Consider the following 24043-nt stretch of genomic DNA (forward strand, 5'->3'; position numbering starts at 1 on the left):
ATGGTTTGTTCTGTAGACTATCGAAAAAAAATAGCTTAAAGGGGCTAATAATTTTGTCCCAAAAATGGTTCATAAAAAATTTAAAACTGCTTTTATTCTAGCCGAAATAAAACAAACAAGACTTTCTCCAGAAGAAAAAATATTATCAGACATACTGTGAAAATTTCCTTGCTCTGTTAAACATCATTTGTGAAATGTTTAAAATAGAAAAAAAAAATAGATAAAAAGGGGGCTAATAATTCTGACTTCAACTGTATACACAATACATACCTTACATACTTCTGTCATCATTTACTCAGCTAAATCTAACTTTTAATTCAGCAGAGCATAAATCAGATATTTAGAAAAGTGTTTAAGCATCCAAATGGCCTATTAGGTATTAATAAAGGAATTTCCTTAAGCATTGATGTTTTAGGATTTGAAACAACACTGGATTCCATTGACTATCTTATGGACAACGTGATACAGGCAAATTATGAGTGTAATGAAGCATCATAAAGTAGCATATCATATTTAATATATTTTCATAGCCGTGATGTTAAAGCTGGGATCCTTTTTATTGACTATTTAGTTGTCATTATTTATTTGTCAATATTTTACTTAATTACATTACTTATATACGTCTGTCATCATTTACTCAGCCAAATCGGATTTTTTATTTTTTTTCCTGCAGAGCATAAGTAAGATAATTTGAAAGGTGTTCAATCATCCATATATCCTATTAGGTATTATTAATATTAATATTTCCTTGATTATTAATATATTTGGCTTTCAAACAAAACTGGACTCCATTGGCCATGTTATGGACAAAGTGATCCAGGTAAATTATGACAGCATGAAAGTGTAATAAAACAGCATAAAGAATCTTGTGTATCATATTTATTATTTTCTCACAGTCATGATGCTAAACAAATGCCATTGCAGCTGAGATCTATATTATTGATTATTTATTAGTCATTATTTATGCATTAATATTTTACTTGGATGCATAACTTATATACTTCTGTCATCATTTACTCAGCCAAAGTATCTTGTGCATCATATTTAATATTTATAAAAGCTGAGATCCTTACAAACTTCATCATTTACTCAGCCAGATCTGACTTTTAATTTTGCAGAGCATAAAAAAAAAGATATTTTAAAAAGTGTTCAAGCATCCAAATGGCCTATTGAGTATTAATAAGGACATTTCCGTAAGTATTGATATTTTGGGCCTTCAAACAACACTAGACAATGTGATGTAAATTATGACAACATGAAAGTGTAATAAATAAGTATCATTAAATAAGCCTTATGCATCATATTAAATATAATTTCAGAGCCGTGATGTCAAACCTGCCATTGCATCTAAAGCTGAGATCTATATTATTGATAATTTAATTGTCATCATTCATGCATCAATAATTCACTTGAACACATGCCATCATCTGTCATCATTTGCACACCAAATCTGACTTTTGATTCTGCAGAGCATTAAAAAGATATTTGAAAAATTTTCAAGCATGCAAATGCTTTATAAACACGACAAGGGTATTAATAAGTTAAATAATTTCCTGAAGTATTGATCTTTAGGGCTATTCAAACAACACTGGAACTGTCTGAATATATTGACCATAGACAATAGACAAAGTGATGAAGGCAAATGATGACTGAATGAATGTTGACCTAGTCCTCATTTGCTTTGATTAAAAATCGAAAAACTCACTTTCAAACAGCAACAGATGATAATAATAGAATAATAATGACTACAAATGTCCATTTTAATGCAAGTTAACCATTTAAAAACACCTTTTTGAACGTTTGCCATGCTTTTTGTGTACGTTTATTTTGGAATTTCCCACATGCTTTGGAGTTTGCACATGCTTTCATTATGTGGAAAAGAGTGACCAGAATGTTCTTCAATAATCCATCGTCTGTGTTCTTTGGAATAAAGACACAATTCTGACACAAGTCTGAATAAATGAGGACAAATGTCAATTTTTGGGGTGAACTGTCACTTTAAAAATCTGCATTTGCATTTTCATGTACCCTTCCCTCCCTTCACAGATATTCTATGGATCTTTCATTAGATTCTGGCCCCCCTCCAGTCGCCACTTTGCCTTATACAAGCAGTTTTGTGCAGTTTTCAGCAAAGGATGCATTTTTTATATTCCAAGTTCATTAATAGTAGATAGCCAGTTTTTTCCCTTCATTAAATACAATGAGACTTCCCAGTGTATTCGCAACAGAAGCGTGGTGCTGTCAGCTTCTTGTGGGACCAAAGGCTGTTTGGTGGCACAAATAAAGCGAGGGAAGACGACTCTCACGCCAGAACCTGCAACACAGCGGGGAGCGCACACCAAAGGGAGAGAGAGAGAAAGGGAAACGCTTCCAAAACAGACCCTCTGTTCACGGTTACTATTCATTTTAATGGCGAATTTGTCATGAGTTGTTGTCAAACGTCCTCGGCGCGATGATTAGGGACCGCCGCTTGCTTGAAAAGCAGTGACTTCGGGATGCGCCGGGAGAGCGTTGTCACTCGGCGACAGACAATGGCTGCCCGAATTGTGAGAAGTGTTGGCAGAGGCAGTCCCTGAAAAGTTTCCCCCCCTCTCAACGCTACTTTTCTGCTGTTGGTGGATATTTTGTCGCGTTGATATCGAGTTGTTGATTAGAATGAAAAAGGAAGCCACTCAATTGAAAGGCCAAAAGCTCCCCGCGGAGCAGTGTCAGCTACTGAGAGAGATTGACAGGCCTCTTTTGAGTCAACTTTTATGAAGTGGAAGAAAAGAGTGTTGCTGCGTGTGCTGTCAAAGGAGTGAAGTTGCCGTTTAAGGGCAGCGGGAATTCAAACCGCACAGACTATTTAGCCGGAAAGCGACAGCAAAAACCACAACAGAAAGTACAGACTCTAACCCTGTTCTTACTGAACCTAAACTCTGAATAGCCCATGAAGCAGCGTGAGTCACTTCCTTAAGTTTCATATTGACTTGATGGATAAGCGAATTCCCGGTTTGAATGACTAATTGACTGTATCAGTGGCAGAGAAACAAATCATTTGTTCCACAGAATTAAATCTTCATGGTTGCGAAGACGCAGAGTAAACTGTTCCCAAAAATCAAAACAAATTAAATTTGGAAGTTGATAGTAGTGTCAATCAGACTGCAGTTATATGGTTAGTTTAACCCAAACTGAAAAACACTCTCCCCTAAAGGGATAGCTCATCCCAAACAGACAATTCTGACATCATTTACTCACCCTTCACTGTTTTTCCAAACCTGTTTGACTTTTTTCTGTTGAACACAAGAGAAAAATATTTCAAGGGAAGCTGTAACCATTGACTTTCATAGTATTTTTTGATTATGTGATATGGAAGTCAATGGTTACAGATTTAAAATAAAGAAAGTCAAAGATTTGGAAACACTTGAGGGTGATTAAATAATGAGTTACCCTGGAGTGAACTTGATCTTGTTTTCTGTTGAATTCATTCATTTTCTTGTCGGCTTAGTCCCTTTATTAATCCGGGGTCACCACAGCAGTTTTTAAGCAGCGGATGCCCTTCCAGGGGCAACCCATCCAACATCCACACACTATGGACAATTTAGCCTACCCAATTCACCTGTACCGCCTGTCTTTAGACTGTGGGGGAAACCGGAGCACCCAGAGGAAACCCACGCGAAAGCAGGGACTCCACACAGAAACGCCAATTGAGCCGAGGTTCGAACCAGCGACGTTCTTGCTGTGAGGCGACAGCACTACTTACTGCGCCACTGCCTTGCCTCTGTTGAATTCAAAAGAAGATATTTTGAAGAATGCTGGGAAGCAGTAACCACCCATGATAGGAAGTGCCAATGGCCTCTGGTTTTCAAAATCAAAAATTTATTTAAAAATATAGCTATTTCTTTCTGTTCAATAAAGGAAAGAATCACAAACCAGCTTTGAAGCAATTGAGTTAATTTTTGGGTAAACTATCAATTTAATTCTTGCAATGTCAATACTAGTACACCAGTTACATGTTGAAATGGGTTAGGCATGGGAAGATAACTGTTTTCAAGGTATACCTCGGTTTGGAAAAGCCAAGGTTTTAAAACCGCCAAAATGTTCTGCTATACCATTCCCAAGGTATGTGCAAGATTTTTATTTATGTTTTTTTTAGGACGACAGTATCTCCAGCAGAAAAGATCTCCAAACGATGCAGTTTTAAATTGTAAAGAAATCAGTGTTTTTGAAACTAATGAAGACAGCAGAAGTCAATGATTCATTTGAATTATTTAGCCTGACATGTTTACTGCTCCAAAATATTTTAAATGTTTATCAAAATAAAATAAATTGTGTCCAAATGGAAAAAAAAAGTGTTTACTTTTTACCCAGACATTTAAAGAGGACATATTTTAGAGCAGTAATCACAACACCATCAAACCATGAAACTGTGATATTTTTATCCAAGGTCGTCATATCGTCAGAATCTTATACCGGCTGTACAGCACCATGGCTAGTTAAGATGTAGGTGACGGATCTATTTATATCAACAAATACACTGATATACTGTTTTTTAATTAGTTTTGTGAATTATCCCTATTCCACAAGTTCCTTTTTTTCCTATCAGCACCTAATTCAGAGTGACCTGCTTTCAGCACTATTGGTGTTAAGTTTCTAAGTGAATTACTTATCAGTCTACATAATGATCACATCCACCCCTCGGCCCTTTTGAGATTCCGGGCCGCCAAGGGGTCTTAACCAGTAATGAAGTGGGAGGGGGCTCTGCTCGCTACAACCCCTTCCTCCACAGTGTGTCTGAAAGTGGTTAATTTATGGAAAAAGAGTGGGGAAGGGGAGGCGGTGAGATGGAACACGTAGCCCCGCGTGACTGAAGGTTGTGCACCAGCAGGGGGAGGAAGACGAGGAGAAAGAGAGAGGGAGATACTCAGAGAGAGAGAGAGGAGGTGAGGGAGGCGGGGACCAGAGCGACAGAGGAACGGTTAATGGAAATGAGTGACAGGCTTTCAGAATGATTTACAACGGGCGGGCGGCGGCGGAGCCCGGTGCTTTGATGGATGATCCTGAAAGACGGCGAGCGACCATAAATCATGTCTTTGAATCATTGACAGAGATAAAGGAGGGGGCGAAAAAGCAATGGCATTGACGTTCATTCTTCCAATAATGTACATTGACGAGTTACACTACCGAGCCTTAATTAAAAAGTGAACACGGGCTCCGCTCTCTCTCCCTCTCCTGCTCGTCCCCCCCTCTTCTCGGCTGTGATATCAGCGGTAATTAAAGATGCGGCGAGGCCCCGTCCTCGGTCTTGCTCCCACTTCCGCCCGTGGCTCAGAGTGGCCAGATTAGATAGACGCTTGGCGAGAAGATAACGTCACTCCCCCTCCTCTTCTCTCAGCGAGGGGCCTCATTGCTCAATGGCTTTCCACTTCACGAAACACGCACAAATACACACCTGCTTTCCCTCCCAACTAGCTGCGGCAAGTGTTTTCTACATCCCGACACTGTCTGTACAGGTGTCTGACTGGGACTGCTTCTCTAAATTCAAATATCCTGGCACAGCATGTAGGGGCGCTTTTGTAAAAGCAGTTTAAACAAAAAAAAAAAGATTCTGCACAGTTTTCAAGCCACACAGCGAACAAATTTTGGAGGACGGTTACTTTCAAAGCGACTCTTTTCTTGCTATGAAGTGATGGATGTCAGGACTAGAAAGGGGGACAGTGAGAGACAGGATTGAAAGATAAAACTGGAGATGTGCCCTGTGGAAGCAATGGCAGATGAACTGAGGAGGCAGCATTCCACATCAGCTGGGATCCTCCAAAGTGCATACAATGAAGCAGCGAGGTGAAAGTAATCCCGAACATCTGTCCTGGGCGGCACGCACACGCCGCCTGTTTGTTCCGTTCGAGGAAAGAGGCATTAGAGAGGGAGGATTGGATCAATTCATGCACTACTTCTCCGAGGGGATCCAAGCGCGAACGGTCTTGTGCTGTTATACATAGCCTGGAACAAGATGGAGATGGTTGCGAAGACAGGATTGAGGTGAAGTGCAAGACCCTGGGATACAACTAAACGCTGTTCAGCAAACGCATTACATGACCTCCCTGTGGGGAGTGTGGTGCAGCTGCTAAAGCTTAGCCTGGGTAAAAAGTAAGATTGCTGGTTCAAGTCTCACAAGAAATAAGCCTTGATCCATCACCAACTTTATTATACTGGAGACATGATGGATATGACTATGTGACAATAAGTTTTAATAGTGTTCACAACTGATTTCATACATTTCTGAATTATGAGGTATCAAACAGGACACAGAAGTGGAACTTGAATGTGAGGAAGTTCTATTAAAACTAATGTGCTTACAATAGGGTATATAGACACACAGTCCCAAATGGCACCTAAAACTCTTTCTCTAGGTCTACACTTTCGAGATGCAATGACACTTTGATTCCTGGTCTCGAAGTCTGTTTGAAGGATATCTCATAGCTGGCATGGCAGTAGTGCACACAAGACAGCAAGTGCACATGAAATTTTTTTATTACATGATCTCCTCCTGCAGCTTCTCCATGATGTACCTCCAGCTTTCTCCAGCCTCCGGCGACTACACTGCAGCTCTGCACAAGAAGTCTGGCCATAGGAGAAATGGTTGTGCCTAACTGAGCCTACAGTAGTTTCTCTCAATGTTTTCTTTCTTCACTTTCGTCAATTGGTGAAGTTTGTTCCTCGCCACTGTCACCACTGGCTTGCAAGGTTCGGGACTTGTGGAGCTGTGCATCGATGGATTTACTATTCAGTGTTTGAAAATAAACCCTACTGAACTGAACTTCAACTCTGAAAACTGGACTGACACTGTTTCAATTTACTATAGTCTTCTATGTTAAGCTGCTTTGACACAATCTACATTGCAAAAGCGCTATAGACATAAAGATAAATCAGCCAACAGAAAAACAATAGATTGATAGATAGACAACTCAAATCATTTTGACCATTAATATCAGGTGTCTATAGCAAAAGTTTACCAAGTATAACAGTGCTTACTTTTACAAACTTTATCTTTTAGAATTGTTGCAGGTATCACCCTCCTTGAAATCTTTAAATGTGCGTCACTGTGCATAAAAGTGGTACTCATTGACTTCTAATTTCCATCCCCCACTTGGATGACTGCATTGTGAAGGATTTTAGTAGGGGTGACTTGACAGTACTGCCATGGCTTTGAATCATCATTCCTGGATGTAAGTCGAAACGTCCAGCCAGGCTTTGACGATCTTTTGAAACCATGATTAGAACAATGAGCCTTTGAGAAGTCAGATGCTTCTTTCACTGTTTCTTATGTCACTGTCCTCAGCTGTCAAGCACTTCAAAAGACACGGACGTGGGCCTTACGTCAGAGGCCAGACCTCCTCCTGACTTGGCCACTTAGAGCAAGTTGCGTTTGCGACTGTAACCTTACACTGTGGCTCTGTGGGAATCTGTGCAAGTGTGTGTGTGTGTGAGAGAGCAAACTAAGAGACACAAAAATCTCTCTCCAGCTGGACGATGACATTTTGGCGGTTCCGAAAAGAAATTGCGGCAACAATAGTGTTCCTGTGGTGCAATACTGTGGCACACACATTACTGGGGCCTGTCGAGAGGTAGAGAAACACGAAGAAGCGTCACACCAACCATAAAGTCTGGGGGTGGATATTCAATCTGGTAATTATTTTTTGTCGGATTCTGAAGTTGTAAATCTATCATGTCGGATCCCATGCTGACATTTTCAAACATAGTTTGATGGACACCTGAAGTAATTACATGTCATTCCTCTGTTTGAAGGTTTCCAGGTTTAGTGCCACATCTTTTCTATCCGTCTGCTGTTGGCAACCCGCAGTGACATAACGCGAATTTGATTCCATCAAAAAAAAAAGGAAAGAATGCGTACTTGATTCTCAACCGAGATGAGGAATTGCATACTGTGATGTGAACGCACCAAGAAACTCAATACACTTGAGAGAGTCTCTTTGTCTTGGAGTATTTACTCGACTCCGAGCCCTGTGATCTTAAATGGTCTTAAAAGATGATCCATACAATAATGAAGTCCGCTCTCCTGTTGGCTGGCCTCCCAAACGCACAACATAATCAAAGCTAAGCCACCGGGGGATTCTGCGAAGCTGCTCTGTGTTTGACTAGCAAACATTCTTTTTATTTGTTTGTCACAGACCTCTTAGCAGAGTCCACTAACGATGGCGGAATATTAATTGGCATATATGAAATGTAAATACAGTTCTGCAAGGTAAAACTGCGGCGACGTTGGAACGATGTGTCAAATTGATGTACACTCAACCTGAATATAACCCCGAGGTTTATCAATCTCAGATCAGCAGCGGAAGTCATAATGAGACCGCAGTTGTGTTCGGTCTGCGTCTGCCCACGCACTTGCTCAAAAAGCGCTGATCCCACCCTCTTTTCCCCTGCACGTTGGGTCAGACCACCCTGTTCGCAGCAGTGGCGGCTCAGGCCTCTGGACTTGCCGTCTTGTTGTTCTTGGAATGCAGTGAAAGCAAATAGCCGCTTAAATGGCCCCCTTCGTTCCCAGACAAAACCAAAAAGCTGTAGAGCCATTCATCAAAAGAGTCAGACAACCTGCTCCTTTGCCTCCCCCCCCCCTCCGCCAGGCACGACCATATCCCCTCTCTGGGTTTTAACTAGGACTCCATATCATTCCAGAAATGACAAATGATACTTATATCTGTGGCCTGTGCCGAATCAATAGGCATGCAGAACGGCTATCCATCTTGAGAGCTATCGACAGCTGCTGCCTGACATCAGGGGAGAAGCGCCTGGTGGCTTTATTCAACAGTGAGACAAAGCTAATGGCAGCATATATTTTCCCCTGAAGTTTGTAAACCGAACGTCCTGTCCTCTGCGGCCCGTTTTTATAGCTTTTAATTTTTTATTTTGCCTCTATCTATAGCATACTGTGCTAAGGTTGGCACCAGAGCAGCTCTCTGTCTACTAGCTTCTTTGTTATGATTACCGTTTTAGGATTTCCTACATTTCAAGATAGATTTGTTAGGTCGTATAGCTCGTCTATACAACTTAAAGTCAATATCCTAAATGATACTGTTCTGAATCATACGATAAGCGACAAATCACAGGTAGCACTGCAATAGCTCTCTGGCTACTAGCTTTTTTTTGCTATGATAGGTACTTTTTAAACTTATAGAAAGATTTCTTCAAGCAAAATATAGTTTAATTTTGTAGTTTATTGTTAATTTTTAATACACCCGTTTTTCTTGAGTATACTGTGATAAATGTATTACAGACTCCCTAGTTTTTCGTGATTCCACGGTCGCTGAACCCAACGTAAAATCAACAAAAAGTCGCAAATATTTGTGGACCAGCAAAATTATCACAAAAAATGTAAGTATTCTCATAAAACATCCAATACCAAACTATATAATCAAATGATAATTATTTTAGTTTGCAATTCATTGTTTTACAGGCTTATAGACGTTGCATATGCAGCGCATGTGACGTATTTGAGTGTCTCTTGAAAGACGACATCTCACCTGCGCCCCCACAATCCTAACATTACATGGAAGTGAGGGGAATTTTTTTTGCAGCCTGTGCAGTAAGCAGACCCGGATGAAGCGCGAGTGGTTTACATGTGAAGTCAATGCAAGGATGCGATTAGACATCTTGTGGCGCAAATCGAGGGAATAACACAGCACAAATTAAGGATTTCCGGTGTTTGACGCACTTTAGACTGCAAAAGAAAGTGGGAGCAAACATCTAACAAACGGAGCAATGGAACAGACAGAAAAGCAAGCAGCTTACAATGATGGAGATTGGTTCAAGAATGACTGGACGTGATCGAATTGAAGGACATTATTTGTGCTTTACATGTATGGCTGGTAGACTATTATGATGCGCATCAAATCAATAAATGACTTCGCTTAACTTTTTCCCTGCCGTTGACGAGAGAAAGCAATTCCCTGCCATTGACGAGTTTTACAGCAATCCATGTTTTAGTTGTGTTATGGTAGGGGAAGCACTAAAAGCATGTCCTGAGTGAGGTACATGATGTCAGATGCTCCAGGGAGTGAAATCTGAGAAAAAGAAAGTAAGATCGTGGGTAAAAATAAGAGTTATGCAACCTTCCATTGGCTTAATCGCTACCGTTTCAGATCTGTTTTAGACCAAAATAACGAAGCTTTATTTTTATGATTTGTGTCACTGTCATTGTGTCAGATTGCACACCTAACATAGTAGGCTACCTAATATGGTAAATAAGATTTCATATTTTATTTTCATATATATTTTTTAATCGCAGAATTGTCCGCAACTTTCGAAGATTTCAGCACAGTTGGCTCAAAAGCAGTTTTTTGTTGCTACCTTCTTTGCTATGAGTTTTGTGAGGATTTAAGCAAACATTTCAAGTTTGATTTTATAGCTTGTATTTTTTCCTCTCTCTACTTTTCTATAGTGTAATGTGCCAGATATCTTTGGCTACTAGTTTCTTTGCAATAAAAAGTATATTTACAAAAGTTTCATAAAGATTTCTTTTAACAAACATTAAATGTAATTCCAACTTAAAGACTAAAATTTGTATCTAGCCTCTTTTAGAATAAGCCATGCGATGCATATGACAATCGTCACTTTATAGCAGGTTCCACCACAGCATTATTTATCGACAGGCTCTCTGACCACCAGCTATTTTCTAAACGGGCGCATTTTCAAAAGATTTAGGAGGATTTCTTTCAGCATGCGTCTGGTTAGATTTATAGATTTAATCTATGCACTTTTCTGCAGTTTACTACACTAAGGTTATGACAAACCTATGACAAGCATAAAAGCGAGACCCCTATGAAAGCAGTACAATTATGACCTTCTGTAAGGGTATGTAGGTTGCACGCAGGGCTCGCACCTGCCTGTGTTTACATGGCAGTTTATGCTGCCGTGAGCTGATGGTGGAGAGATACGGGCCCGGCTGTATCGCAGCAGCTGACAGATAGCACTTCAGTCCAGTTTTAGCTGCACCTTCTCTTGAGGGACCATGATTGATGACTAGCACTGCCACCTATATCCATTTTCCCCCCCGATCTCTCTGATTCTCTCAGGCTGAAGGTTCAGAGAGAGGCCTACAAAACACACTTCTTAATGTTTTTCAAATCACCTTTAAGAGCTCTTTATGAGGATGAAGTTTATGCAAATGTGGCTTTCACAAGGCAAAACTTTAGACAGCATCGTAATACACCTTTTAAGGAAGAACATACACATTATATAAGTAATTGTTAGATGCGTAATAAAATAGATGGATACAGAAAAAAATGGCTAATATGAGTGTACATATGAGTATACATTTTGCCCTGTGTTTCAGATGATAGAGTTACTATAATAACACACTTTTAGCTACATTTCCCATTTAGTACATTCAATAAAAGGTAACAAATTTATTTTGCCATATTTACAACAAAAATTATTTAGTCAATTATTACATTTCAAAATACTGACCAATTGTCATTTTAATACCTTGCCACTAGGGCTACACGATTAATCGAAAAAAGAGTTCGATCTCTTCCCTACACACAATCTTAATTCAGCTTTTCAACGATTCAGCTAATTATATTTTCAAGGTCAGGAAAGAAGCGTAAAGGCAGTCACACTAGTCTTTACATTGCTCAGCAACATGGACACCTCCAAATGGTGTTGAAGCCACATACTATAACACATAATGAGGTATAATTCACCCAAAAATCTAATTTCTGTCTTAATGTAATGATGTATTTGCACCAACAGAATCCCATGTGAGCTGACACACTGTTTGTTTACATTCCAATGATGTATACTTAATGAACAGAACCTGCATAGGCTGTGAATAACAGGTAATAAATAAAGTTGTAAATAACGGTCAGTTTGCTGCAGAGTGATCGTTTGAAAGCCGCATGGAAAATATGATTTATATATATATATATCAAATAAATGATCATATCGCATTTTAGAGTTATGATTAGAGTAGAGGGCGAGGCAGTGGCGCAGTAGGTAGTGCTGTCGCCTCACAGTAAGAAGGTCGTTGGTTCGAACCTCAGCTCAGTTGGCGTTTCTGTGTGGAGTTTGCATGTTCTCCCTGCCTTCGCGTGGGTTTCCTCCGGGTGCTCCCATTTCCCCCACAGTCCAAAGATATGCGGTTCAGGTGAATTGGGTTAGCTAAATTGTCCGTAGTGTATGAGTGTGTGTGTGAATGTGTGTGTGGATGTTTCCTAAAGATGGGTTGCGGCTGGAAGGGCATCCGCTGCGTAAAAAACTTGCTGGATAAGTTGGCGGTTCATTCCGCTGTGGCGACCCCGGATTAATAAAGGGACTGAATGATTAAAAAATGAATGAATGATTAAAGTAGGAATTTGATATGTTTTTTTCTTTTATAGCGAACAGTGTTGTGCATGAGAATAAATGTTTACTGGGTCAGTATAACTACTCTAGCCTAATGTTGAATATAATGCAATACGGAATCTAATAATGACAACTGTTTTATTTTACCAGTGCAAAATAATGGTCTAATAATCATGTCAATGACAGATTGTAAGCATATGACTCAAACTAAATAATTCAACTTCAGAATGTATTCTGATGTCATCACTTTACTGTAAATTAACAAACAGGACAAATTTAAAGTCTGCCAAGTCCACCATTCCAACTCTATAGAAAATGCAGCATTTTAACCAACATTTGAGCTACACATAGAGATAATATTAGTATTGTTTTTTTACAATATGTTTGAAAAATAACAATAATATAAGCCTGCTTATACAGTATTGACCTTTATTTTACATTTACAGAATCGTAATTCTCATTTTAGCCTGAATCGTACAGCCCTACTTGCCACTCTCCTATTTTTTCTCTTAAGTTAGCAAGAATATTTAAAAGATTTAAATACTTAAAAGTTTATTGGGATCTTGATGAGATTTCGTTTAGATGTCAGAAAAAAAAAACTTGTTTTTTTGCAACATATTTTTGAATAAATCAATTTAAAAAATAATGCAAAAATAAATCGAGGATGACATTATTTCAACTAGGGCTGCACAGTGTATCGTTTCAGCATTGATCTCGCAATGTGATCATTCACAAAAGCCACATCACGAGTATATGAAATGTTGAGTCTGGATTATAATTGATCATTTCGCAAGTGTTTTTTTGAGGCCTGTGACTGTGTGAGGGTTTTAAAAGCATTCAGGCATCAGATATTGTACCGTTTGTACCTTGACAAATGAAAAATGATTGAATTGTTAATAAAACAAGGACTATGCAGCCTTATTTTATATTTGATGATTTAATTACTGTACACTTGAATACAGTTTGATTGATTATTTAATTGGTATCTTTTTTTCTATTGAATTTATCTACGCTTGTAGATTGTTTTTATGTTTTATACATATGTCCTTTCCTACAGAATCATTCCAATCAATCTAAATTGACAAGTTCTTTCTAAATTGTTATTCAACTCATTTAGTGAAATTGTATTTATATCACAATACATATCACAGAATAAAAAATATCGCAATGTTAGACTTCTCCAATATCGTGCAGCCCTAACAAACATATTTTATTTGACATTTTTTTTACATTTATTATTTGAATTGAATAATTATTTCTATATTTTAATTTAATTTTAATCTAATGCCCAACGATAGATCTTATAATTTTTTGCCTTTACAAATACAGATTTTCTCCGCACTTTTAACCTAGCACCAAAACTGTAAAAAAAGGATCAAGTGCGTTTCATAAACGCGGTCCCAAAAATCCACAAGACTATCAGGAGAGGAAAGAAAAATGAACAAATGCTGCAGCTCAAGACAAAAGCCAGTCCTCTGTGTTTTTGTTCCAGTCTCAGAACTGTTTGGACGACGGTCTGGTGTAGTACATCTTTTGAAAACCCAGCATCCAAGCCATCAATTTTAACAATGCCACCATAAACGTGTTAACGAACACTTAGCCTAGCCATCTGGAAGACAATTACACAGGAACAAACATACCAGCTCAGCAACTAAAGGTTGGGTCATCAATCACAGACAATGGTCACAATCTAGATGACTATTTCTGCTGAGACCCAGCCTAATAACCTAATGAACTGCTGTGTCCAGAAGAAACCAGTTTTCAGGCCCTGCAGCATCTTCGCTGTATGCTAAAGGACATAACAATGAAATAGCTGTCGCCCACGTTTTGTCATTGTATTCAAATGAAGCCTCATTAATTGGTTCGTTTTACCCGGCAACAGCACTAAAAGCTGGTACGTTACAAACGCGCGTGTGTACTCCTGACTTAGACATCTACATCTAAACAGTAGATGTTAATTCTCCAAGGTGTCCTCCGGTCAGACGGAGTCCACAGTTAAACCAATCCCGCTCTTCTCTTTGAGTAGCTTAATTAATTAACATTTTCTCTTTCTAATTGCAATCACGCGCCCCTTGGGGAGTCATCAAGGGACTATAATTGCAATTACACATTTGGATGAGTTGGTAAAACAATGTCAACGTACACACCAAATCTGAAGAGATATGGAGCGAGGGCTTGGAGAGGGTTAGTTACGCTTTTCTGGTGCCCGTTCTTTGATGGGGAGAGACTTGCAGATGCTGTGTGTGTAAACAGCGGTAATCAAAGGACACGTCTAATGAGCTGTTTAGACAATATTAGATTCATTAGTTTTAATGTTGGGGAGGAACTAACCAAGAGACACAACTCTCCAAGCTGACAGTTGGACTTTGATTTGTCAATAGTTTCCTTCATCTATTTGTATGCGCATTTTGGAATAATCACATTAAAAATAATATTAATGGAAATGCCGGGATGCACATAAATTCCGAAAATGCACCATTTATGCGTGAAGGTAAATAAACAACAATGGAAATAAATTTAACGAATAAATTCCAGAATGCTCAACAAGTTATGTGATTGTTTGAACTGATGATGTGATAGCAAAAATGAGAATGATGGGAAGGCATTAATGCACAAAGCAGTGGACTTACTACATTGTAAAACATCCAGAAGCTTCCCCACTTTTATTGTGTTTCATCTTCTGAGGCGCAACTCATTTATTATATACGAAAACAGCTCGTTTTTCCTTTTGATATGTGCCATCAGTTTAGCAGGAAGTAGTGTTGTCACAATACTGGAATTTGGTACCTATCGGAACTGAAATTTTAAAAACGTCCATTTTCCGCTAACGTTTGAGCTCTGTTGAGCGTAGAAACATGACTGTTTTTCTATAAGCTGACCTACGAGGGATCCACTGATGAATCGCAGCTTTAAAACACTCCAGTGTCTCTGTATGTGTTGTTACACTCAGTACACTCAGTAAACAATAAGTTCGGTGAACTGATGACCTTCACGGCCAATCACGGTATTTTCTGTTGAGCACTTGAACACCAAGTAAAATCCAAGAACGCAGAGAATCGACTTGCTTTCTTATGGAGGCTGGTCTTGCCAAGTTACCTTGGAAGAATGAACTCGGTAGACCGCAAGAACATAGAACTTCCCTGGTTGTTCCTGATGGTCACATGACCTTTACATGTTTTTAAAGGAAAGTTTTTCAAACATTACAGCATTCATACAACGATTTATTGTCTTTTTACAGTATTTACTATGCATAAAAACCTTACAAATATTTGTCGCACAATAAAAGTAAAACAAATTTTAATACTAATTTCAACAAATAAAGAACCTTAATGTGTTTATGCCTTTATAAAGATTTTCATGGTAATATTTACTTTCATCGTTTCATTTAGGGAAACTCCTGAGACAAATAAGTTATATCTCCGAACTTTAATAATAAATCTCTATAAAATGCTGCACTTTCCACCTCCTAATTTAGCCACAGTGATGACTTCTGGGACTTCTCGAGCGAGTTTTCTGCTCAAGTCTGCATTGATGCGTCCTTGATATCAAGGACACATCTGAGAGCTTTCACCCTTCCTCCATGAGTTTTGGAATTGAACTTTTGCAGTTGATGATGATGTTACACATGAACACGAGGACGCAAGACCGCTGAAGAACGCATATTGAGAAACAGCCAATGGCAAATCAGCAATGTTTAAGGACGCGCTCAACAGTGCTCAAATATTAGCGGGAAATGAACGTTTTTGAAATTTTACGATTGATTGGTACCGAATTCCAGTATCATGACAACCCTCTCAGGAAGTAAACATTCTGTTCGCTTTGGTTCATTGAATGGAAACGGTGCTTTATTCACAATGTTTTATGCGATAATTTTGCACATACGTCTAATTTGTATCTTTGAATAGAAACAAAGCTAGTGAGTGTTAGTTGGGCTAGTTTTTGGAGTAGTATGCCGAATCTCCATCAGGGTTATCAATGAGAAAGATCACTCTTATTGGCTGTTCAGTGCACAAGAATAAGAAATCATTAAAAATACCCCAAATCTTTTTTGACTTTTTTTTTTTTTGCATATGGTGTGCTTTTTCGCCCAGAGAACAGAGTCAGTCGTATCATGACCTTAAAATGATCAACATTACTATTTTAACCCCATTGTTTTCAAAACCTCATTGTATCTTGTCCATTATTTATGTTTTCTCTAGTGACAATCAGTGCAACATACTACTGATATTTCCTCCAAATTTGAAATAAGTTTGTCATGAAGTTGGTATATAAGGAATAAAGCACAGACAATAAACAGACAATTGTTATCACAGGGAAAAGGCAGAATAAAGTGACATGGCTTATCAGCAGCCTTACGCAAAATTGGAGCACTGCTATACAAGACTGAAGAGCTTTATTCTACAAAAACAGCCAATCTAGATGTACTTTATCCCACTTAACTTACAAATACCTGCCAGATTAACTTGCAAATGTTACAATTTGACACAAAACATTGTTCAGAGCAGTAATAGTTTATTAGTTCAATAAGTCAATATTGACAGAAACAAAAAAGGCTGAATGGAGCATACACTAACCAATGCATTATTCAGTCATAAGATGTCAAAAAATAGCAGTGGGCACAGACAACCGCATGGATGCGAGTAAATTTACCTGGCGGTTGTTATCTTGGAATAACATACCTTGGAAAGTCGTGACTGACCAATCAGAATGTAAGTCAGTGTGTAATAAATATTTGTAAAACCAAACTTCAAGAAAAAACACAACCAGTATTAATAATCAGTATAACAATGTGCATTAACAAAGTAAACCAGGTTGACTTAAAACTTGTCAAACTTCTCTAACAAAGCCATTTCCTCATCAATGATCACTTTGTGTTTTATTTATAGGATCCGATGACAAATGACTCCCATTTATCTGTAAATATCCTGCCGTTTGATAAGCTCTCATCTCGCTCTGAACTGATTAGAATGGATTTGAGTAGTCCTTCTGATTCGATTCATCTGATGTCTTCCCACAACACTCAGCTGAAAACCACCAAACCTGACCTGTAGAGACTGTCTAATATTTCTATTTATCCCTGAAGTACCTCTGATTGTGAGTGCGCTATCCTGACAGGAAAGCGACTGGGGTTTCCAGACTCAATCCCTACACTGAATCCTAATCATTCCAGCAAATAAAAAAAGCACTCCGGGTAAAGCGGATCCCCCCTTGTCTGCCTTCCCCCAAACTTAAAACATGAATGAGGAGGTGAGGAAGAAAGCCTGACAGGGGTAACCAGACCCCTGCTGGGTGTGATTTGTTTGCGCGATCATGAGACTCTTGGGTTTACACTTGTACACCACGATGGGAGGTGGAGGTGCTGTTTTGTCTCATGTGGGTAAAAAAAAAACAAAAAGCACAACACTGTGAGCTATCACAACCTTGTCTTTGAACAATCGCTTTATATGATCAATGCTTATAAAACGTCAAAATCGGCAGTCTTGGTGACAGGTGCCGAGCTTGATTGGCAACCCTGGATCTGATTAAGAGCGAATGCTGCTTTTTTGCAATGATGGAGAGGCTTAGAAGACAAAAATGTGGATTTGTGGGAAATCTGACAGTGTCAAGATGACTGTATTTGCGTATTATAAGTTTGTTTAATCAATGTGTTTAAGATTTTTTTTTACACATTTTTGAAGAAAATAAGGAGCGCTAGGCTTCCATGTTATGCGTAAAAATCTTCTAAATAAATTTTCTAGTATATTAGAGGAGTAGAAAATAACAGTAGGACTGCTACGCTTGATTTATTTTTCTTAAAAACATTATAAGATATTAAAAACAGATAAACAGTAGAATCATTTAGGGATGCAACGATTAACCGTACTTTAATTTGTCACGGTTCTGCTGCAGCTAAACCAAGTAATGCCAACTGTGTGCTAGTTTAAAGTTCCAAGCTTGTACACTAAGGCTAGTACCCACGCACACTGGATTAACTATGGCTGAGGTTATTAACTAAGGGCTGGTCATATGTCACATGTCAACTTTTGTGGGTACAAATTTGTTATTTCTTTTCTTGCACAGATATTAGGCATGACTTGCATGATGCACTTACGATTTCCAGGCACACTCAGTAGAAAGAACGCCAAAAGCGCACCGCGAGTCACATGACAAGAACTGACCTTTGTGCTTCATATGTTTTATGGAACATACACATTTCTACTCCAAGGGAAAAAAAAAATAATATATATATATATATATAAAATGAAAATACCAAACAAGTTCATAATATAGTTGATCAAGAACGCCCTTCAGACAGAGACTCAGCAGCCTTTAAATACATTTGTTCTCTTTAAAAGGGAAACACTTAGCTAAAATGATGCTTAGATTTACATTAGACAAATACTGTTTTTTATTTAGTCTTTTTTTAATGTATTTATTCATTGTTCAGTCATTTATTGTCAGTGCTAAATTTTTAATAATGGTCGGTGCCAATAGGGTTAAGTGTGCCAACATATAGCACCATGTGGCTCACAGCGGCTCGAGGACCTTTGCCAACCCTTCCCCGCTCTCTGCTTCCCAATACTTTCCTGTCTGCAACCTCCACTATCCTATCCAAATAATGGTGATAAACTCCTAAAAAATCGCTCCAAAGAAATGGACTATTGTCTGCTTTCTATTATTATTGTGTGCTGTATTAATTGGTTACTAAGCAGTAAGTACACACTAAAATATTTTGAAGAAAGTTTTCATGTGATTATCTAAACTAGTAGTGTTTTTAAATTAATAAATGCATAATAACGATTATTTCTCACTATAATCGTACAGCCAAACTCTATAAATGGTGCATCCCTAGTGTCATCTTTACATACCTAATCGTAAAAATAATAACTGCTATTAAAAAAATTGTTTAATTAATTCTACACTGAAAAAAAAGAAAAGCTTTCAAAATTAAAAGTAAAAACACTGAGGTAGATGTGTATATATATATATATATATATATATATATATATATATATATATATATATATATATATATATATATATATATATATATATTGCAGGGTGTTTCTAATTGGTTGCTAAGCAGTTTGGACTGGTTGCTTGCATGTATTTATTCATTGCAATAGTGATAGTTAGGCACTTAATAATTATCAAAAGTATGTATCCTATAAAGTCTCTTTATCACTTGTTTCTACAAATTGCACAGAAAATAAAGCATAATAGCATGTCTAATAGCTTAGAAAAGAAACATCATATCTCATCTCAAAACAGGCTTAGTGGGATGAGTTATTCATCCAGTTTTCATGCATATGGTAGGGGCTTTGTTTAAATCCCAAACCCCAACTATACAACAGCGATGCTTTCCTGAGTGAGCAGCATAAATAAAAGTGCTACCAAAGTGCCAGCGATTCGCATTCATAGATGGCAGATTAGAGATGATTTGCAGACTTGCTACAAATCTCAGAGATACTAATCACAAGAAAAGCATCTCTACCCATCAGGACGCACATTTGTGCGCCTTAAAAACCACCCGAGTGCTTTAAATAAATTCAATTTAAAGTGTGATTGATGCAGCCAGTTCTTAAAGACCACATGAAATCAAAATTGACTATATTTATATTACTTCCACACATTGTCAGTCTTAAGATCAACAAATAATCAGTTTTTTAGATAATCTTTAATCAAAATCAAAGTCAGCGCTTCTCTGATGATGTCAGTTTGACGGCTAGGGCAAAATATGCTTACCAGCATCCTTTCAACCGCTACTTTGCTGTTAGTGAAAGACGAGAACAAAATAAAAAACCTGCACTTATTCAATATTTGGTTTCACTTGGAAATGCATCACTGTACTGACACACGTCTACAGAAACCTAGCCTAGTGATTAGAGCGTCAACACATAGCACTAAGCTGGTCACAGCGACGCAAGTTCGAGTCCCAGCTCGAGGTCCTTTGCCGATCATTCCCTTCTCTTTGCTCCCCACATTTTCCTGTCTGTAATCTCCATTGTCCTGTCCATTAAAGGTGAAACCCCCACAAAATAATAATAATAATAAAAAAGACTATTTACAATTTAGTACACCTACACTCAATACAAATTTAATGTACACTTATTTTTCTGAGTAGTTCACACGTTTCTAAACATTCCTACACTGTAAAAAAACCCATAATTTTACAGTTTATTACCAACAGCTGGTGTGCTGGACAAAAAAATGTAAAATGACAAATATTAAATTACAGAAATTCCCTTAAATTAAAATTTCTGTAATTTATTATCTGTTACTTTACGGTAAATTTCTGTAACTTAGCGGCTGTTATTTTACTTTTTGTTTTTGCACCCCAGCTACTGAAAATAAACCATAAAATTACAGATTTTTTTTACAACGAAAGGTGATAATTAGGTAGTTTCTAAGGTGTTGTATGACAACAGTCTATAGGTGCATCCCAAATTGTATAGTTTTGCACAATTCTATGTCATTCTGTAGTATAAATAGCATAAGTTGTGCATTCACAATGAACATTCGAAAAATAATATGTGCACTATAAATACCCGAATTATGTATTTAATCAACCTATAAAAAGTAGTGTGGAATATTGAAAACTTCATGCACTCAACACTCTTAGCTTTGTTCATGTAGGGGGAGGAGCTATCAGGCGATAAAGTTGAATTACTTATTATTTATTTATTTAGGATTCTGCAAGCAAAATTGTACAATGTAAATGTTTATGATGCCTCTTAATGGCGAATGCGATTGTATTCATGACAGACACTACTCGGTAGTTTGGTCATTTATTTCACTAGCAACCATTAAATGTAATCTGGGGAAAAGTTTGGACTTTCATCAGTAAAAACTAAATGTTAGCGTTCCGTTTGGGACAACACTAAACTCACACACTACACGATGTATAAGTGCATAGTGTACAGTGTGTCATTTGGGACACAGCTTCTGTATTTTTTTAATTATTAGCAGCTTCTAAATGAAAACCATTTCAAAGTAAATTCTATATTGAAAACAGATCAGAAATAATATTTCAATAACCGTAAAAGTAGTTGGAATCGTTAGCTGTACAATGTTGCTAATGATTGTAAGGCACTCCAATGGGTTGTTCGCATATTTCTATGCATTAATAAGGTGGTTGTTATATGGTTGCTAAGTATCAAAAGTCAAAAGATCCCAAAATACTAATTATGTATGACATTCTGGTCTTTAGATTACTCTCTAAAATCGCTTAGATTAAAATAGTACCATCACCATTCTGCTCAAAACAAGCATGTGTGGTACAGGATGAGTTACTCACCCAGTTTTCATACTGTACATATGGTAGGGGCTTTGTTCAAATCCCAAACCCCAACTATACAACAGCAATGCTTTCCTGAGCGAGCAGCATAAATAAAAGTGCTACCAAAGTGCCAGCGATTCGCATTCATGGACGGCAGATTAGAGATGATTTGCAGACTTGTTACTAAACTCGGAGATACTAATCGCAAGAAAAGCATTTCTACCCATCAGGACGCACATTTGTGCGCCTCACAAAACCACCCGAGTGCTTTAAATCCTCAATTTAAGACAGTGAGGGATTGACGCAGCCAGTTCTCAAGCACACAGGGACAAAAAAAAAAAAGAAGCTCCAGGAGTCACTCATATCCCCCTGCTGAAAAACCCCCTCCATTTAATGATCCTCCACTAAGGAGAATCTACACACCTCCGAAAGAATTCAAATCCCTTTTCCCACAGCCTCTTTCAGTCCGTATGATAAATGACACCCGTCATTCGGCCGTTGCCAAACAGCACAGAGGGGAATTGTACTGATATATGATTCACAAGAACAGGAAATAAACTCTCCCTTTCTCTATCGCTCGCTCCTCTGCCAACTAGGGCGGACCTGGACAGTGTCAAAGCTCGGTCATATGAGGGAAGAGACAGCCCTGGACCCAAAAAGGAAAAAAGACAGCAGTTTTTTGTTTTTTTTCTGAGAGCACCGTCGACCTGCGAGCAGATGTTGGATCCGAAAAACACACGAAACAAACGGTAAAGAATGCTACAAGGAGGAAATGCGCATGAAGGCTTGAGTGATGTGTAAGTATGCAATTACTGGGGGGGAAATCTCAATGAATGAATAACCCCCCTTGCCCCCAATTATAACAAAGCAACTGAAGCTAATTACTGGTGTTATTATCTGCAATGTCTGTGTATGAGAAAGGATAGAGGACGTGTTTATGTGGGAGAAAGAGAAAGCAGGGAAATGAGAGAAATGTCCTGTCTAAAGCATGATGACATGGTTTGACTAAATTTCCCGAAGTGACATACATTATAATTCTAAATATGCAACTGAAATAACTCCCTGTTTGCTCTGCTAAGGATCAAATGGCTAATGCAGCATAATGGCTATAAAGGGTTGATGAATTTCAGTATTTTGGCTATATTATATTATATTATATTATATTATATTATATTATATTATATTATTATATTTTATCATATTACTATATTATTATTATATTATACTATAATATATTATATTATTTTTATATTATAATATATTATATTGTATTATATTATATCATATTATTATATTATATTATATTATATTTTATCATATTAATAATTATATTATATCATATCATTATATTATATTATATTATTGTATTATGTTATTATATTATCTAATGTTATTATATTATATTATATTATTTTATTATATCATATCCTATTATTATATTAAATTATACTATATTTATTATTTCACATATCATATCATGACATATTATATTAATTCTATTCTATTCTATTCTATTACATTATATCATATAATATTATATTATTATATTATACTATATTATATTATATTATTGTATTATATTATTATATTATCTAATGTTATTAAATTATATCATATTATTATGTTAAATGATATTACATTTATTATATCATATCATATCATATCATATTATATCATATTATATTATATTATATTATATTTACATTATTCTCAGAGTATGAGTGGGCACAACCATTTGAATCATTTTGTCTCCTTCTCCTTGACTTACATTAATTTTTAGACATTAAAAACAGTTAACTTTGTTGCTTGATGTTGCAAACTGATATTTTCTTATTATTTTACTTTACTTTGTCTGTATAATTATGCAAATACTTGTTTGTAGAGCAAGTAGTTTGACTGTTTACTGCCGAATATTACTCCTAGTCATTTCTCTCATAGGGAGCTCTATCAGAAGTTCTAAAATAATCGAAAAAACGAGCACACGTCCGCGTTGAAGAATAAGGTCAGTTATATTATATTATATTGAAATATTACTATAAGATTTACTATAATAATGAAATACATGCAGTTACACATACTACATAATTTATAGATGTATTCGTATATTGTGAATATAAATGTGTCGGCGTGTATCACAGTTTTTATATGATGTATAAATATGTTATTTATTACAATAAATAGTTTCGGCAAATGCACAGACTCCTGGATGCCCGCAAACGAGTGATAATCTCCTGTAAATCGTACGTCTCCCTCCCGGTCCTCAAATACGTTGCGCACCCTTCTCACCCCTCCCCACCGCATCCCTCCTCGCTCTACAGACACGTCGCGTGCACCCTGTCAAACACCACTAAAAACCCCCGGTCTTCAAATTGCTTATTGTCTTATTGGGCCAGACGGAATCTGCGGACGTTTTTTGCTATTTCTGCTGAGAATTTTGGTAAA

General features: G+C 37.4%; 1 protein-coding gene and 1 long non-coding RNA gene across 6 annotated transcripts in view; one reads left to right on the plus strand and one right to left on the minus strand.

The window, feature by feature from the left end:
• Positions 1-24043, minus strand: part of tshz2 (teashirt zinc finger homeobox 2) — a 272183-nt gene that overhangs the window by 30166 nt on the left and 217974 nt on the right. The window lies entirely within an intron of this gene.
• Positions 4915-13267, plus strand: LOC141380552 (uncharacterized). The gene is made up of 3 exons (XR_015524102.1): positions 4915-7665; positions 7786-9372; positions 9455-13267. It is a non-coding gene; the product is annotated as an uncharacterized LOC141380552 (long non-coding RNA).

Source organism: Danio rerio, chromosome 23 (assembly GCF_052040795.2).
Source record: "Danio rerio strain M-AB ecotype USA chromosome 23, GRCz13ab, whole genome shotgun sequence".
NCBI classification, from domain to species: Eukaryota; Metazoa; Chordata; class Actinopteri; order Cypriniformes; family Danionidae; genus Danio; species Danio rerio.